This window comes from Euprymna scolopes, chromosome 4 (genome assembly GCF_053919585.1).
Source record: "Euprymna scolopes isolate OS-2025 chromosome 4, ASM5391958v1, whole genome shotgun sequence".
Lineage (NCBI taxonomy): Eukaryota > Metazoa > Mollusca > Cephalopoda > Sepiida > Sepiolidae > Euprymna > Euprymna scolopes.
In genome coordinates, this window is record NC_136485.1 from 47168649 (window position 1) to 47188161 (window position 19513).

Consider the following 19513-nt stretch of genomic DNA (forward strand, 5'->3'; position numbering starts at 1 on the left):
AAGAAATTTTTTAAGGTATTTATTAATCAGAGCATGGAAAATTTGAAAAATAAATGAGAGTAAGTTAGTAACGGAATTGTTTTATCGGGACACCCGAAAACAAATGAAAATATGACTATCTGGCGCAAACAAAATAATGTATTTCCTAAAGAATAACTATTTTGTAGGTTCATTTTCTGTTCTCATAACGAATTATGTATACTGTTAGTTCTGGTTATGCTCGTCAGTGACCGCTGTATGACGGGCTGCCACTGGCGGCGTTGATCACTGTCAGCCATAACCACTTGCGTTCACGAATATCAGTGGTCACTGGCCGCCGTTATCACTTACAGAATTTTATTAGTGGTGGTAAGTGTCGGCCACTGTTGTCTCTTGTAAACAGGGGGCAGTGGCAGCCGTGATGAAAATTAAAGTGTCCTGCTTCCTCTCTCTAGCAGTAGAATGCAAGTAGAAGGCCAGTAGGGGCGAGTTTTCTTCCAAACCTGATCAACTATTATTCGTGTTGCAATACCCAAAGGCAGCAAAAAAAAAAAAGAAAAAAAGTGCGCTAATTCTCAATCTACTAAATCCTGAGTGGCAGCGTTAGTGTAGTTTAAATTTCGTGGCATTTTTCAAACGATAAGGATATGAATGCAGTCTGTTTTCAGTAAGGGTATATGTAAAATTGCATATGAAGGAAAATATGTAATACGTACAAAAATAAAAAAATTAAATAACTGAAATAGGATTTAAAAATATTTTAAACTACGTCATAATTATTATTTACGAATGTGTAGTAATTGTGTGTAGTAATGGATAAATGATTGAAATGATTTAACAGTTTAAAAATGAAATGAAAATAAATCATCATTTGTTGCCCAGAACGTAATAATATTAACTAGCGGATCTATGGAATTACCATAGGGGACTGGTTGATATGTAATATATTGATGTTGACATTCTGTAAATATTCAGCGTAAATGGAGACGCTCTGATAGTATTGCAGCCATTTTTGTTAAAACTGCAAAAGTATGTATCCAAGCTAACAGGGTCGCCCAGCGTAGCCAAGCCGTAAGATACGACATGATATTTTAATTCTTGCAGAATTATGGAGTTAATTTTCTATGGATTTTTATATACTGTAAAGGTTGTGAATTAAAAAATGAAAAATATATCCATATGACCTTGGTTCATCAGCTTGAATCGAAACCGAATCCCAAACTTATGAAGAATTCTGGATAAAATTATTTAAAATAATAGATTATTGGAGCGCCATTAGCTATAATCGAAACCGAAACAATAGCTTATGAGGAATTCTTGGTAAAATTATCTATAAAAAAAATTAGATGACTTAAGTGCCATAAGCTATAATCGAAACTGAAACAAAAATTATGAAGAATTCTCAGTAAAATTTTTTCTAAAAAAATATTTAATGACTTGAGTGCCATCCGATATAATCGAAACCGAAACCAAAACTTGTGAAGAATTCTTGGTAAAATTATTTGTTACAAAAAATGGAAGTGCATAAACGACCCGGATGTAAGCGTGGCACAGAAAATAACATACACTCTATCGTATTAATATATAGATTATTCGCACCTTATTTTTATTCTAACGAGGATTCATCAAGTTTATGCGTGTCATTTTGTTTAAGTCATAAATGACGACCAAAGTTGTTTATAGTTTTTAAATTCATATCGTACTTACGTGAATTACTGAATGTTGTAAAAATCCTGAAACTGAAAAAAAATATGCATCTGATCATCTGATTATATCAGAAGTAGAGGCTATCGAGGGTGGTTTATTAGCCGGCTCTAAAATAAGAACAATGTGCCCAATCTGTATTTTTGTATGTAATTTAAAAAGCATAGACGATGGAACTGAGCAATGAAATCTAAATAAATTAGTTACGGAAAGTTTTATAAACAAGTAAGAGAAAAAAGAAGACAAATAGGCGACAGATAAAGAGGAAGAAGTAGATGAATAAGAAGACAAAGAAATCAGCAGCGAAGGTTAATAAATTACGTTTGTTTTTGTCTGTTTAGGATTTAATCTGGAATTGTTGTTAAAATAAGCGGACCAATAAAGAGATTGACTATTCAAATCTGACGGGTTTTGGTGTTCGTTTGACTCGAATATGTAATCAGTACATAAGTACATGTAAATATAAACTGAAAGTATACGTTTGCTGTTGTGTTGTTGAAAGTGTCGGGAACCTCTTGGTAAAGATATTCCCATAATCCGGTGTAGGTCTGGAAACAGGCAATCCTATCGCCTGGAATGTAATAATATTAGCGTAATAAGACAGTTATTATTTATGTAGGGTAGGTGTAATGGTTAACTGTTGAACGTACTAACGAAAAAGTAAAACTCTGGTAATGGATCTAATGTATCCAAGTTCTCGGTGTCAGATGGGAGAGTAAAAGTAGGGTTTGTAAACAGAGTGAAATCTACTTCTACTTACTTATGAATCTTTTGGAGCGTCACTTTGACGCGATATTATTTAGGAAAATGAATAAAACAAAATGATAATCTGCAGGAAAAAATACCGCATCGGAATCATGTGTTGCGACTGCGTATATATTGCCATAGTAACTTTTAGAGTAGGGAAAAACAAGAATTATTTATTAATATAGAGATAAGGCATGCTTCCGATTAGAAAAAACAGTATTGAATTGAATTTATTTATTTATTGTTTTTAAATAAACCCCGACTATTTTATTCACTTAAATATTAGAAGATAAAAAGAAAATTTTTAAATATTTGGTTTCCGAAAGGCGATAAATCGATCGTTGAACGACTCGCAATTGTTTTAGATCTGATTTTTAAAAAATTCTTTCTACGCGTACTCAAACCTATTTAAAAAGAACATTCCGTTTTTTATTGTGTTGATTTTAATATTTTAATTATTTAATTAAAATATTTTTATAATAAATCAACTAATTTAGCTATTTGAAAAATACAAAGAATCATTTTCTGAATAAAAGTATACGTTTGTCGATACTATATGTGAATCCCTTCAAATTTTTAAACAATATTCTTCAAAGAGACAGATGATAGCCGGTGAAATTCGTCGATTTAAAATCGAGAGTACCACGTTGAATTAACTTGATCATCTGTAGCAGTAAGCTCCTTGTTAATAAAGAAACAAATCGAGCACTACAAAATCGGCGATCAAATGTACATATAAATAAACATGGAATGATATCATTTGCGTGCAGTGATACCATGAGCCAGAAAGTAGAACTGCTATCAACTAAACAGTTCTGGGTTAATCCCTGATTCGAAATAGGTGCTAGTCTAGCCGCATTGAAGAACTGTGATACAGCGAAACAGTGTATCGAAGGATACACATACACACACACACATATATATATATATATATATATATGTGTGTGTGCGTGTGTGTGTGTGTGAGGGTTTGGTACAAAATGTATGATACAGTCAAACACAGTGGGCAGAAAACTCTCTCTGGATCTTTAAACTATGATCCCATCAAGAGAAATTGATAGGATAATTAAAATAATATTGACGAAAATAAAGAACACTGGGCAAAACTCGAAATGCTAGGACTGATTAAAATAAAATAAATCGTTTAATTAAGCATTCGTATAATAGAGTGTTAAAATGACACTGAGTGAGGAATTAAAAAAACGGGGCTGGGGGTCAAAGGTCTCCTAAAGAGATTTAACGTCTTATATATATATATATATATATATATATATATATATATATATATATATATATATATATATATATATATATAAAAGTGAAAATGTATGTATATATGTATGTTCGCTTTTTCTGTATGTCACCAAAAGGCTTTTTTTCAGAGAAGCGGTCGCTGGCTTCATAACTATTTAAAACTTTTTATATCACATATAAATCGTAATATCTCACAGTTAACAACGAAGTTCGCCTGTCTATTTAATTTGCCCGATTTCGGGAAGATAAATATTCAATATTTGTCGCTCGCCGCATGTGGGTTAGTCTTTTTCCTATAACATCTTGGGGGAGGGGGAAAAAGCGTTCAGCAGTAAATGAATACTATCCCGCAGTCAAACTTGACCTTATTAACTCATTAAAACGGGCACCTGCTAAATCCAAGTAATTAAATAAATTCAAACGTGTATCCGTTAGCATCTCGCGGTGGGGCAATGGTTAACGTCGAACGTTATTTTTTTTCACACATTAATTTACAACTTTGCCTCAACGGTTCGGGTTCGATCCTCATACTTATTTTTTACTCCCCCCACCTCAAAAAACCCGGGCAACGCCGAGTACCCCTCGCTAGTATATCTATAAAAGTGAAATTTCCCGTGTGTATGTGTCTGTGTGTGTATAAATGTTAAGGGGTCAAATTGGGGTAAAATTAAAGAAATTGACCTCTGCAGTTTCTACCAAATTACTCAGCCAATTTTTTGTCTAACTATTTGAAATATTACATAAAGTGTATTCAGACAAAAAGCAAGCTTTTTACTCGGTTTTTGCTGAAAAGTTGGCTGCCAACTGGGTTAAAGTTCAAAAGATTTTGGGTATAAACATTTGAAATTTTACATAAACGGTATTCAGACATGCAACAAGCTTTTTTATCAGTTTTTGGGCGAAAATTTGTCTGTCAAGAGGTCAAAGTTGAAAGAATTGATCTCTTCAGACTCTACCAAACTCTTCCGCCAATTTTGGGTCTAAAATTAGAAATTTTAGATGTAGGTTACCTAGACATGAGTCCAACCTTTTAATATATATATATATATATATATATATATATATATATATATACGCACATAAAATAATGAACAGTACATAGGACCCAAGCAAAGCCGGGCTGAACTGTTAGTATATATATATATATATATATATATATATATATATATATATATATATATATATATATATATAGTGTCACCGGAATATAAGATACTGGAATATAATAAAAACGATATAGGAGAGATTTTCTTTTGGTCCAAAATTAAAGCCTGTGTTAATGTACAGTGTAAACCGGATTTAAAAGTCCTGGAGAGAAATATAACGCGGATATAAGAGAGCCGTATGGACAGGAGAAAATGTCTCTTATATCCGGGTTACGCTGAATATTATATATATATATATATATATATATATATATATATATATATATATATAAATATAGAGTTGAGCATATTGGGAAGTGATATACAAACTGCCATTAACATATTAAGCGATGTTCTTTGTGCAAACAAATCGAGTTTAGGCATTTTGGACGATGTCCAAACATTGTTAATTCACTGCCTTCACAGCGGGATCCACATATCGTAATGGTTAGAAGCTTTGACTGTTCTTTGGGCGGTCGGGTTTCGATCCTGCTTTGAGACAGTTGCCCGTGTAGCTGCACTGATGAGGTTTGATACAGCGAAACAGTACTGTATGAGGATGACTCTCTCTCTCTCTCTCTCTCTATATATATATATATATATATATATATATATATAATTATAAAACTCAAATAACCTTGTAACGGGTATTGTAACCCAACATCCGGTTTACGACTTCCGATTGCCCATGCGTACATAAACCCAGAATAATCAACGTGACAGCAAAACGTATTGTCTTATTGTGTATTTTTTCAGCGTCCCAATTTTTTTTTCGCGTTTAAACTATCAAAATAAACAATTGTTAATACTTTCTGCTTTTATTATATCGTTAATTTCCGTATTACGTTTAAATTATCTTTAGTTTATTCTCCATTTTTTAATACCCCTTTCTTAAAAAAATACATTTTCTTCCCCACTACCAACAAAAGTAAATAACCCCGAAAACATGTTTTGTTTTAATTTGCGTTACAAATTAATAATCAACACGAAAATAAAGCGTATTGTTTTACTGTGTACGTTTTCAGCGTCCTAATTGTTTTTCTTTTTTCGTTTAAATTAAAAGAAATATCAAAATTTGAATTTAACTTGAAGTATTATGGTATCTGTTCAGTGCACGTTTACCTATAAGTATGGCAAACCACTTATAATTCAATGGCTGTAAGTTTATTTTATTAAAAAATAAACAATTATAAACAGACCGACTCATAGAAATCTGTCTATATTCATTTTTCATTTTAATATACTTTCACAGGAATGTTTCTGTTATGTCATGTTCCATAGCTAATATAACATTCTGACTCAACGGGTCACGGGTAGTCTAGTATTTATATAAACAGCAGTATATATAGGTGTAATCAATCGATAGAAATCATTAACACATTTAATAAATAAGCAATAGTTTTGGAAACAAAGTTAGTCTTACTCCCCATATTTTTTTATTTATAAGATATTTTATAGTAATTTTATAAAACCATTTCCGATTTAAAGAATTCGGCAGTTTTTAAAATGGGGGAATTTAATATTTTTTGAATCTGGCGATTAGAGTTATATTGCGGTATTACGTGGGGGTATTTACTGGGTGCCCGGAAAACTCGTCTCCAGAAAATCCGTACCCGGAAAACTCGTACCCCGAAAAGTCGTACCCGGAAAAATCCCCCCTTTTTGCTAGGTAGGAAAACTGGTCCCTTATTGAATAAATATCGATTGAAATCACATTTTATTACCGTTCTTGAAGGAGATATTGTTTTTAAAAGAGACTATGCATCCCCATAATATTTTTAAAAATTATTTTTAACTCTTGCTTAAAAAAAAAACACGGTGTCAAGATACGAAAAACGAAACCAAATATTTATTAAAAAATACTCTAGTTTTAACACTTTTTGTGTCATTACGAAACAAAAATAAAGAAAGAAAACACGTGTATTCAAAGAAAGCAATTATTTTATTTAGAAGAATTAATTCAGTTTAAATAATTCTTGTGTTATTACAAAACAACAAAAAAAAATACGGTCTTATGTAATTTTGGTACCGCACTGAAATAATAAATTTATTATTTCGAAAGCCATTCTTAACATGGGAAGGGGAGGGTATCGTTTAAAAGTCATTTCAAGGCACTTGTGCAGTACTTAAAGTATACAAATTTATTTTCTTTTGGGGTTGGGGAGGCTCGTTTTAAAACTATATCTACCTCAGTATTTTCTTTAATTTTCGTACATTTTTTTGTTAAGAATTATTTACTAAGTAATGTCAAGTCTGGCATTACTTGTTATTTCTTTTTAATTAAATAAACTCTTTAAAGTAAGTTTAAACACAAAAAAACTTACAAAGCTAGGTAGAAAACTAAAACTTAGAAGAATCAATTTAATTTTTTTTAAAACAATAAACATGTAAAAATATTTAAAAAAATATTATGGGATGTGCATTATTACCTAAAAATATACAAATTTATTTTCTTTTGAAGGGGGTGGGGGCTCGTTTTAAAACTATATCTACCTTAATATTTTCTTTAATTTTCTATTTTTGAGCAATTATTCTCCTAAGACGTGATCCTCTTATGTCATACATTTTTTGTTCATAAGCAACACTCGACATTACTTTTTTTAAACTAAATAAACTCTTTAAAATAAGTTGAAAGACCAAAAACTTTCAAAGCTTGGTCGAAAACGAAAACTTAGAAAAATTAATTTAATTTTTTTTAAAATAGTAAACAAGTAAAAATATTTAAAAAAAATATTATGGGATGTGTATTCTCTTTTAAAGACAATATCCTCTTCAAGAACGGTCATAAAATGTGTTTTCAATCGATATTTATTCAATAAGGGACCAGTTTTCCTCCCTAGCAAAGGGGGACGAGTTTTCCGGAGACGAGTTTTCCCGGGACGAATTTTTCGAGGACGAGTTTTCCTAAATTAATTTACTGTCTGGTTCTTGTCTGGTATAAATAAACTAAGAAGGATAAGATAAAAGAAAAGGAGGAAAATGAATGTTAATTGTTGTTGGACATTATTATCTTTGATATTCTGGAGGATCTGTATTTAAAATGTGAATTTCCATGTTATGTCTATGTATCTGATTGTGTGATGAATCAAATTTATATATTTTAATTCATCAATTTATATATTTTAATGAAAAATTACATCATCTCGTCACAGTTTTGAAAGTTTATATATTCGTATTATTTGGATTCTTCGGACTTTCTCATCTTAAGTGTAATTTTCACAACGCTTCGGTGGATGCAACCTCCGACCTTCTTCAGATGTATCATGTTTAACTCGGGAGTCTATAGGATATTTCGAACGAAACATTTTATTTGCTTCATCTTGTTCTGTCAGCCATGAATGGATAGAGATCGCTATTGTATTTTTCGGTCGGCCACATTGACAAATGTATTTTCAACCTTCAGGAGAATGTCAGTTTTACAAATGTTTTTTTCCAAGTACTCTAACAACTGTGCCATGGGTCCTTGCGGACAGTTCTAGTACGAATTTCAGGAGTCTTGAACCTATTTTTATTTCTAGTTGTAAATATCACAATTTATTACTAATTATTATTACTATATATATATATATATAATATATATAATATATATATAATATATATATATATTATATATATTATATATATATATATGTATATATACATCAGAATAATTCAGTTCTTAACTTTACATATGAATTAAGTACTACTAATAAAATCTCATTTTTAGACGTTCTCATTGACTCTAGTAGAGATGAATTTATCACTTCCGTTTTTTAAAAAAAACTACATCCGTTAATTCCCGTATTTAAAATTTTAAAAGTGAATGTCCATTCCATTATAAAACGAATATAATAAGGAATCTAATACATCGTGCAAAGGTGATTATCTCAAACAAAAATATTCTTTAATGAATTAAAAAATATAAAACAAGTGTTAGTAAATAATCAATTTTCTAACTCTCTTGTAGATAAAGAAATACAATTAGTCATTAGTAATTTGAATCAAATTAGTAATATTCAAGAAAATTATCAACCTGTTAATATATATTACCGTTACCAGTTACACAAAAACTCAAAAATCGATGAGAGTATTCTTAAAAATATAATCTGGAGAAACGTGGCTCTCAGTAATAAAAAAAATAAAATGTATTATATATTATGAAAAATACAGACAACAAGTCTTGTAATGAAAACACAATATTTCGAATACAAACGACAAAGGACCAATGTAGTTTACAAATTTAGCTGCCCAATAGGAGAGTGTATCTCCAATATTAGTAGCTACATTGGTTCAACAACTAACACATTGTCGCGAAGATTGACTCTGCACCTCTCTGATTCTAGCGCCATATCATAACATTTGAAGGGACATGGCGGCCAACATTCGGAATTTCGAAGAATTATGGTAAAAAATACAAGAGTATTGCAGAGTGAGAGAAATGTAAATAGGCTAAGAATACTCGAAGCATTGTACATTAAAACAAAGAAGCCTCAAATAAATAATATTAATTATGAGTGGAGCCGGAACGTTTTGAAATGTTTGGGATAATTTTGTGAATATGTATATATGTGTTTGTATATATAAATGTGTTTAATATATGTAAAATGAAAAAGAAAAAAAGTCCGCCCATCTAACTTGTAACAAGCTACCACGTGGCTAGGAAAAAAATGTATATATACGTAAATTAAAAAAATAATTTGTACATTTATTTCTACAATATGCGTGAGAATAATAGAAGTACTTCTGTCGAAAGCGCTCGCGACTATGGATCCAACATATACAATTTCGAGAAGAACACAAAAAGGACTATTCGGAGATGGGAGAAGATAAAAAGGAAAATTGTAAAACAGAATAACTGCGTGCTATTCATTAATATTTGTCTAAATGAGAAAATTCTGCCTAAATATACACAATATATATATATATATATAGATGTATATATATATAAATATAAAGCCGAATGTCTGTGTATGTGTGCGTGTGTGTGTGTGTCTGGTAACGAATAGGCTCCTATATGGTTGACTATTTAAAAAAAAAAAACTGATTGCATATAATGATAGATGTATCGAGACACAGGAATAGGTATGTTTGATCTGGCAGAACAGTGGTTAATTAAAATTGTGAGGTCTGCGTTCGCGCCTGGTCCATAGAGTATGAAAATATAAAATTAAAAAAAAAAAAAAAACGTTTACAAGTGTAGATGTACATGAGAATACTTTGATAAGTATGTTGAACTTAAATAGGGATGGTATAATAAAATTGTGTGGTTTGCGTTTGCGCCTAGCCTCTATAGAATGGAAATAGGCACAAACTTTAATAAAGACTTTTCATATCTATCTGTGTAAGTATACTTTGATAATTATGTTTCTGTTTGAAGAAATATGGTATAATAAAATTATGGGGTGTTCGTTCACACCTGACCTCCACAGAATGGAAATATGTCACAAAGTTTAACAAGGTTTTTTAATATAGATCCACAGAATATTGTGATAAGTGTTTCAGTGTGAACAGGTATGGTATAATAAATTATGGGGTTTATCTATTTTATTTTCACTTTCATCATGTTTTGCTTTGGTTTTGATACCCCCAAATTCAACCCAAATTTACAACCCTTCCTTTTCATAACCTATCATACTTTCATAAATAAGAGTCCATTTTCTGTAGGTTGTTTTTGAACCTAGTCAACGTCGGGTACTTTTGCTAGTATATATATATATATATATACGGCATAATCACATTGAAACCGGTTCACGTCAGATCACCGAAGTTAAATAACGTTGAGCCTGGGTAGTACCAGATGGGTGGCCATTTGAGAAATCTAGGCGCGGTATGTGCTCTTCGCTTCTCTCTCTCTCTCTCTCTCTCTCTCTATACGCTTATTCTATTTTATTATATATATATACACACTTATTCTATTTTATTATATATATATATATATATACGCTTATATTATTGTATATATATATACGCTTATTCTATTTTATTCAGTAAAATATATTTTTTACATTTAACGTTACAAGTTCGTTTTTTTTACTGTGCCACTTTATCTTTTTTTTTACTGCGCCACTTCATCTTTTTTTATTTACGTTTGAGTAAGCCTTACATAACAAAAAATATGTTTTGAAATAAATGTTACAAAAGTCAAGAATGACTTTATTAAATAAATCAGCAAAGTCACCATTCGCAAATACACTGAGTAACACAGATTCAAACATATTTTACGTCTTGTTCTGTTTTGCTTTTGTTTTACGGCATATCAATCCTTTTTCGTGTTATTTAATTGAGTAATTTTGTAACATTTATACATCTTCACGTTGTTTACATAGTTATTATTTATGTTTTGTCTGTTTTATTTTGCTTCTTTTACAGGCATTCATCATCTTCTAATGCCCACCGACAGGGCATACATATTTAAATACTGGACACAACAATTTTTTTTAATATGAAATAAAACAAATTGTTTCATTACTTACGATTTAATTTATTTAAAGAAATATTTATTTCCTATTTAAAGATTTTCAGTATATTTTATTTAACTGAAGAAATATTTATTGTTCATACATATATTTTTCCATTATTTTTATTACATTGTTAGGTGAAGTTTCAGAATAGTTACCCCCTCCCCATATTAAGAACGGCTTTTAGCATGATTCTTACAATAGTGTTATCAAAGTTTATTGATTTTTCTTATTTAACAAAAATTATAAAAAAGATACAAGAACATTTTAAACATTTTTTTCATTAAATGGTTATTTAGGTGAAGGGTTAGAATAGTCAAACCCTCTCCCCTTATTAAGAATGGCATTTTTATTATTTCAGCATGATGCTTACATTTTTTTTAATATAAAAAAAGATACAAGAAAATGTTAAGCTTTTTTTAAAAATTAAAATGTTAGATCAAAGTTCGGAATAACTTACTTTATAGCCAATTAGCCAGCTGTATTAAAATGTTTTAGCATTTAATACCTAATAAAGTTTTCGCTTCAATTGTCACAAGCAGACAATATCGATTCAAAGGATGTAATTCGTCAACAATTGTTTTAGCCGAATTTTACGGTAAAGTGTAGTGGACTGGTGGATATATTATACATATCCCCCAGTTTGTATTTATTTGCTTCCCCACTGAGCAAATTAGGCACAAGGCCGTTTTTTAATATGGAGAGAGAGGGAGGGGGAGGGAAATGGGGACCAGCTCCCGATGGGTGGGAAATGGGAGTTTGATAGGAACTGTTGGTATGAAGGGTTGCCCCTACATTGACCAAGGTAGATATGTGGGGTTACCCCCACATATGGTCTTTGCTTGCAGTATCTGTCGGAACAGATACTACACTTTGATCTTGTCGCCCGGGCCGCAAAGGGTGGGAGTCAGTGTATATACATATCCCCCAGTTATTCATTTGATAAAAGCAATATTTAATGAGCATGGTTCTTCTTGCCAGGCAATGGGTTTACCTGAACCAACAGGTGATCCTCCAATAGATAATATGACTCGGAATACAAACGGGCCTAATGTTGAATTGTTAAACAATGAACAATTAGAGGTCTTTAATACTATAATCAAGGCTGTCATGGCAACTGAAAAAGAAGCCCCACACAACAATTGCTTCTATTTAAATACCCCAGCCGGATCAGGAAAAACCTTTTTATTCAACATGTTATATGATTACTTCACCTCCAGCAGTACTGTAACCGCCACTGCGGCATTGCTGCAATGCTACTAACTTCAGGGAAAACACTCCACAGTACAATCAAACTAACTGTACCTCTGACAGAAACCGGTGTCTGTAACGTTTCTCCTGTATCAAAGCATGCTTCTTTTTTGAGAAAGACGAAACCTCTATGATACCTAATCATGCACTGCTTGCTATAGATAGATGTTTACAAGATATTATGGGTAACGATAAAATATTTGGTGTTATTTGGAGGTGACTTCAGGCAAATTTTGCCAGTAGTGCCACATGGATCACCTACATCTATTATAGATACCTGTCTTAAAAGATGCCCATTGTGGCATCATTTCAGTCCATTACAACTAACACAAAACGTCATAACTAACATAAATGAACATGAGCTTTCTAGATGGCTCCTTCATCTTGGTAATGGTACACTAACGAGCAGTCTTAATGACGTTCCTGTAGATGCCATAGATGTTCCTGATGATTCGGTATGTAATGGTTCTCTAATCTCAGAAATATTTGATTGCAGTCCTCAAGAAATGGAAATAGAATCATCATGACTCAAAAAAATACAGAATGTTTAACAGTAAATGTAGAAATTCTAAATAATCTTCCCGGAGGCATAAATAGATATTTAAGTACAGATTACATCTCCGATGATGATGCTGAACTTCAAAATTATCCTATCGAGTTCATAAATTTATTAACTCCATCTGGAATGTCACCTCACCGACTTAATGTGAAAATAGGGGCAATGGTAATGCGACTGCGAAATTTATCCATAAATCAAGGACTTTGTAATGGAACTAGGATGAAAATAAAAGAATGTCATCAAAACAGCATCGTTGCTATTTTAATTAATGGATCTAATAGAGGTTCCACAGTTATCATTCCAAGAATTAAGTTAAAGCCAAGTGATACAAATGTTCCGTTTGCATTTCATCGGATACAGTTTGCAATACGATTAGCATATTCACTAACCATCAATAAAGGACAAAGCCAAACTTTGGATAAGGTTGGTATATATCTTCAACAACCTGTATTTTCTCATGGTCAACTGTATGTGGCATGTTCAAGAGCTCGATCTAAGCACAGTGTGACATTTAAGGTAATGCAACTGCATAGAAATGATTATCAGGGCAGAAAGCGTGGTGTAACATATACTAAGAATATTGTTTACCGTGAAGTGTTATGAAAACAATCAGGAACAGCTATGGAATCTAAAAATTAACTTGGATGTAAATATGATTTTGGAAAAAAATTTTTTTTAATTGCTTTCCTTATATTTAAAATTCATAATTTGATGAAAAAGTAGTGTACAGTTTGTTTAACTTTACTTAATTATATAACATTGACATAAATTTGATAGGTACAACCTACCTCACATCATTTTGATTATCGAAAAATCAAAATTTAACTGTACTTCGTAAGATTTACAGAAACACTTAATTTTATATACATATAATACACAAGAATCTGAATATTATAACAGATTACAATGTTTTTATGGAAAAAACTTTTGTACAGAAAATTCAAAGTGTTCTATTTATATTATCAGGAAGTTGTGATGTATTAATTGAAATCTATATCAATAATTCGACTTAAAAATATTTGTGAATTTCCAAATCTTCATTGAATAAAATTCAAAATAAATAGAAAAGTCTATTGCATATGTAAAAGTTTACGGTTGCTTATGTAACTTCATTAAAAGCTATCAAAGTCAACCAAGAGCTGCTCAATATTCTGGCTTAATGGATCATTTAGCAAGGAATGAAGATGGCGATTCTGGTGTACCAGTTATTCTACCATCTTCATTTACAGGAAGTCCTAGGAATCTTCAACAACTGTATCAAGATGCAATGGCAGTTTTCTGTAAATATGGAAAGCCAGACCTTTTCCTTACCTATACATGTAATCGAAGATGTCCTGAAATATTAAACAATTGGGGTCATCAGAACTTTCACAAAATCGATGTCAACAATGTCACACAGTTTTTTTTAAATTCACAGTCTGACTCCCCAGAACTTGCTGACTGACCACTATTCTCACTCCAAGCAACTGATCCACGTCCCTGTCACCGCCTCAATCATCACCAGCACTTCCTGACAATATCAACAGCATCAGTTCCGATCGCATTGACCTTCAATAAAAGTTTAAACTAAAGTTATTTGTTCTACTTGCTTCCATACGTTCATTTTTGTTATATAACAATAAGGAATTTCTTACTGATGTGTTTTAAAAGATTTTAACTACCGTGGAATTTCCACGGGTCTTGCTAGTTATTATCATTATTATTGTTGTTGCTGTTGTTTAGTAATTGCTGCATTATCTATTATTTATAATTAACGATTCTCATACTGTGTTAAATTTTATACTAGGTCTACTCAGTCTGAGGAATACTAATAACCAATCTCCAGCATCAAAATTCAGAAACTTAAATTTATACATATTTAAACTGATAAACTACACAAACATATAGATATGTGTGTATATGCTTACAAATGTGAGCACGTTTGAATGCTTATGAATACGTATGTACTCGTATTTATTCATTGTTATTTTCCTGGGACGATGCTAAAAGGAATGTCGTATTCCACTTAAGCACAAAGCCTTTGTTCGCTTGTAATATTTCTCAGCAATGCACTCATACTTAAAACCATTTAGAATCGGCCATCAATTCTTATCGCCCTCCTTAGCGCTTGCTCCTCGCCAAATGGACAATTCACCGAGACAGAGCGAGCCAAGGATTTTAGAACCGGCAGCAGACATTATCGGCCCCGGAGTGTAGACTTACAGTTTCAGACTAATATCTGTCGATCGCCTTCGTTTATGGCTTCCCGGGACACGAGGCAAAAAGTGAAAAGAAGAATTAAACTGACACCGACGATCGCCATAATTCGACGCCAGAATTAGAGGCCTTGGCAAATGCCAAAATGTTGAGAATATTAAAATGTCAGTAGAAATTTATATCCGAATTCTTCTCCCTCTCTTTCTCACACTCGGCCTACTGCTACTTGTAAACTTGAAATTGTGACAATTTCAACGAATTACGAAGTTTAATAATTTATTTAGTATTCCGGTTTCGGTATATCTTATCACAATAAATAGTGCCATTTCAATGTTTAATATATATATATATATATATATATATATATATATATATATATATATATATATATATGTGTGTGTGTATATATATATATATATATATATATATATATATATATATATATAAAGATATTAAAAGAAGCACAATAAGAAAATTACGTTTATATATATTCTCTTCAGATAAGCAGAAATTTGTTGCTACACAGTCATGAGCATATGTCGGTCTTCTAGTATTAAATATGTATTTTTCAATAATATTTCAACTTTTATTTATACCAATCCTTAATAAGGCAACAACTGTTACATTCCAGGAATATAAGCGTTGTTGCCTGAAGAGGTCTCTAGTAACTAAATACTAGAAGACTGAAACATGCTCATGGCTGTGTAGCAACACATTACTACTTATGTAAATACATATTGAAAGTCTACTTTGCTCTACCCCGGTATTGACCACTCTTGTATTAACCTCGTTATATTTCACTGGTTATCTTACCTGTGAAAAATAAAAACCTCAAATTATACATATATATATATATATATATATATATATATATATATATATATATATAATGACATCCCCTTTAAGAAACTCGTTTCTAATAGTTGAGCACTTTCAGTTGAATTAAGTCGGTCAATTTAGCTCTTATGCATAGATCATCGTATAACGATTAGATCACTGTCTGACTGACATAAAGAACATTTAAAAATGAAAACTGCCAAGTTCGAATCTATTGACTGGTGTTAGTCGTCACACCCTACACTGAAGATTCCCGAGAGGATGAAACACTAGTGTCTATAGGTATTTAATTATTATAGTAAAAAATTATTATATATATATATATATATATATATATATATATATATATATATATGATTTCCCAAGTTCATATTAAATGTTATAAGGAGATACACTATTTTATGTATCAATTTTAGTATTTATTTCAACTGTGCTCAAACGCTTGTGGAGCTAGGTAGTAAATTATGAACATATGTGGCAATTAAGCTAAGCATGTGTTTATGCATATCTTAACAGTTGGTCCATACGCATTCTTTTAGTTTTATGATAGATAATCGAGTGAATACTGACTAAATTAAATACACTTTTAGCTTTTATATGGATTCTCTAAACTTTTTTTGTTGTAAGATACTTACACACAAATATGGATATATGTATATATATATATATATATATATATATATATATATATATATATATATATATATGGAATTATGTATTCTTTAGTTTTTTTTACGAGGTGGTCACCACTTATCAAGACCCAGAAGCCACTCAGGGATAAGGGTTAGTGTTGAGATTTAATAAAGTGTCTACTTAAGGGGCGGTTCATCAGGAATTTGTTTACGTTGAACTTGAAGACATCTAGGTTGCAGGCAAACTGAACAGTTCTACAAGCGTGCAGTTCTAAGAAAGAAGCTTTGTTAATGGAATCTACGTTTTGATTGCGGCACAGATAAATAGTGGGGAAAGTTTTTGACAGTAGTTTCAGCTGGACGGGTGTTTTTTGTGAAAGATTGGCGAGGGGGACCAGATATTGGAGCTCAGACGAGCACCTGCCATGGAAATAGCGATAAAACAAAGATAGTCTCGCAACGTCTCTTCTGTGGGAGAGAGGTTGAAGGGAAGAGAAAAGGGCATCCCCACTAAGCCACGAAGTCTATTTTGTACTCTGTCAATGCAGGATATGCTGTTTTTAGCAGCTCCTGCCCAGATATGGCAGCAGTATTCCATCCTTGGACGTACTTGGCTTTTATATAGATAGAGAATTGTATCAGTAGTGAGATATATTCTGGAGCGGTAGAAGGATCCCAACATCTTTCCAGCGACCTTGGCAACAGACTTGATGTACGTGTCCCATTTCAGATCAGGAGTAAAGGTCAAGCCCAGAAGCTTGTCAAAACATGAGGCTTCTCCTAGACGAGGGCCATCCACTTCAATTGATGCCTGATGGGGATCAGAGCGTTGATGATGTAAAGATAGAAGTTTGGTTTTAGTTGCGTTAAAGGTAACCAGCCACGTCTCCCCCCACTGTACCACGGCCTCGAGGTCAGAGAAGAGAGAATCAGAGAGAACTTTGTCATTTACAGCCCTTGATGTGTTGCCACAGATGGTCGTGTCATCAGCAAAGATGTCAATGAATGATTTTAGTATGTGTTTAGGGAGATCATTGATGTAGATCAGGAAGAGAGTTGGGCTCAGGATGGACCCCTGAGGGAGTCCAGCATGAATACTGCGGGCCTCTGATTTTTCTCCATCGACCACTACTCTTATGAGCCTATCAGAGAGAAATGATTTAATGATTGAGAAAACATTTACAGTTATACCGTAGCTGATAATCTGGTGAAGTAGGCCTTTATGCCATGCCTTGTCGAAGGCCTTAGATATGTCAAGAGAAATTGCCCTAGAAAGGAAGCCTTTGTCCAGAGATACGCTAATCCTATGAGATATAATCATTAGCACATCTGCGGTAGATCTTGCAGAACGGAAACCATATTGCGCGTCAATAAGAAGGTTATTTCTGCTGAGGTGGTTGACTACTTCTCTATTTAATATGGATTCCAGCAACTTACTCATGACATACAGGAGACTTATTGGTCTGTACTGAGAGGGAGATGAATTATCACCTGAATTCTTAAATACAGGGCATACTGATGAGGTTTTCCAGGGTGTTGGAAAGCATTTCTCCTTAAGGCAACGTTTAAACAGTTTTGTAAGTATGGGAGCAAGTTCTGGTTGAAGCTTTTTTACCACTATAATTGGAATGCCGTCAGGGCCAGTTGCTTTACTGGAATCAAGGTTCTTGATTAGCTTGGTTATATTTCAACTTTTATTTATACTAATCCTTAATTTATGAAGCTCAATGAAGCCTATAACAAATAAATGACAAAAGTCTATATTCCAATTTTACTATGTTGACCATCTTGCAATTTATTCCCTTAAGTACGTTTACATTCGCAATTATTCGCAATTATTGACAGCACCTGTTTTGTCGCACAAAATCATTACTTTAATTATTATATCAATGCATGGATGTATTTTTCCCGTAATTCCCCAGAATAAATAACATCTATCAACTCAGCAAAGAAAATAAGATGTACACGGGTATGAGTACAAAATCCGAAAATTGAAAAAGAAGTTGCAAATACCTTTTATTTTTTTTCTTTTATTAAATACAAGCTGGTTTCCACGGCAACAATGTTTTTGATAGACAAGATGCAAGTAAGGGCGGTAGGACGGTCCAGTTTTATAATTATATTTTATAATTATATTTTATAATTATAGACGAAAACCAAGATCATTTTTAGTTTATTTCTTAACTATCAACTTTACGTTTAACTAAATCTATAGGGTGGAATGATGAAATTGCTGTTCTTGAAGAGACATGATTCCATTTCCGTTTGACGAAGACCACTTTTTTTGTAGACCATCTACTAGTTGGCCACCCAAGAGCAATAAGAGCCATCTATCATGTCTGAAAGTGACCCAATGTTCTGTACAACTCCTGGTCTCTACCGATTCAAGTTACGACAACAAGACCATTGCCAGCACCCTCAAAATGTAAATCCGGACGGTTCAACGCCTGAGGGCATAGCTCAGTGAAGTTTCCAACCACAGTTATGGTCTTTGGTGTGGTCTCAAGTTAGGGCAACATCATGCCACCTCACATCTCCGAAGTCGAATTAAAAGGCCACACTAAAATGAACCTGGATATGCTGGAGTGTGGTAATCCCCTGAAGCAATTAAGTGGTCACTGACTGACCCTGAGCGATTGCGAATTTTCAAGTAAAGCAACTAAAATTAAAATTTCCGTATTAATACATTGTATTTATTTTGATAAAAATATTTTATTTAATATTTTATTTATTTATTATTTATAATAATTATATATACACAAATATATATAT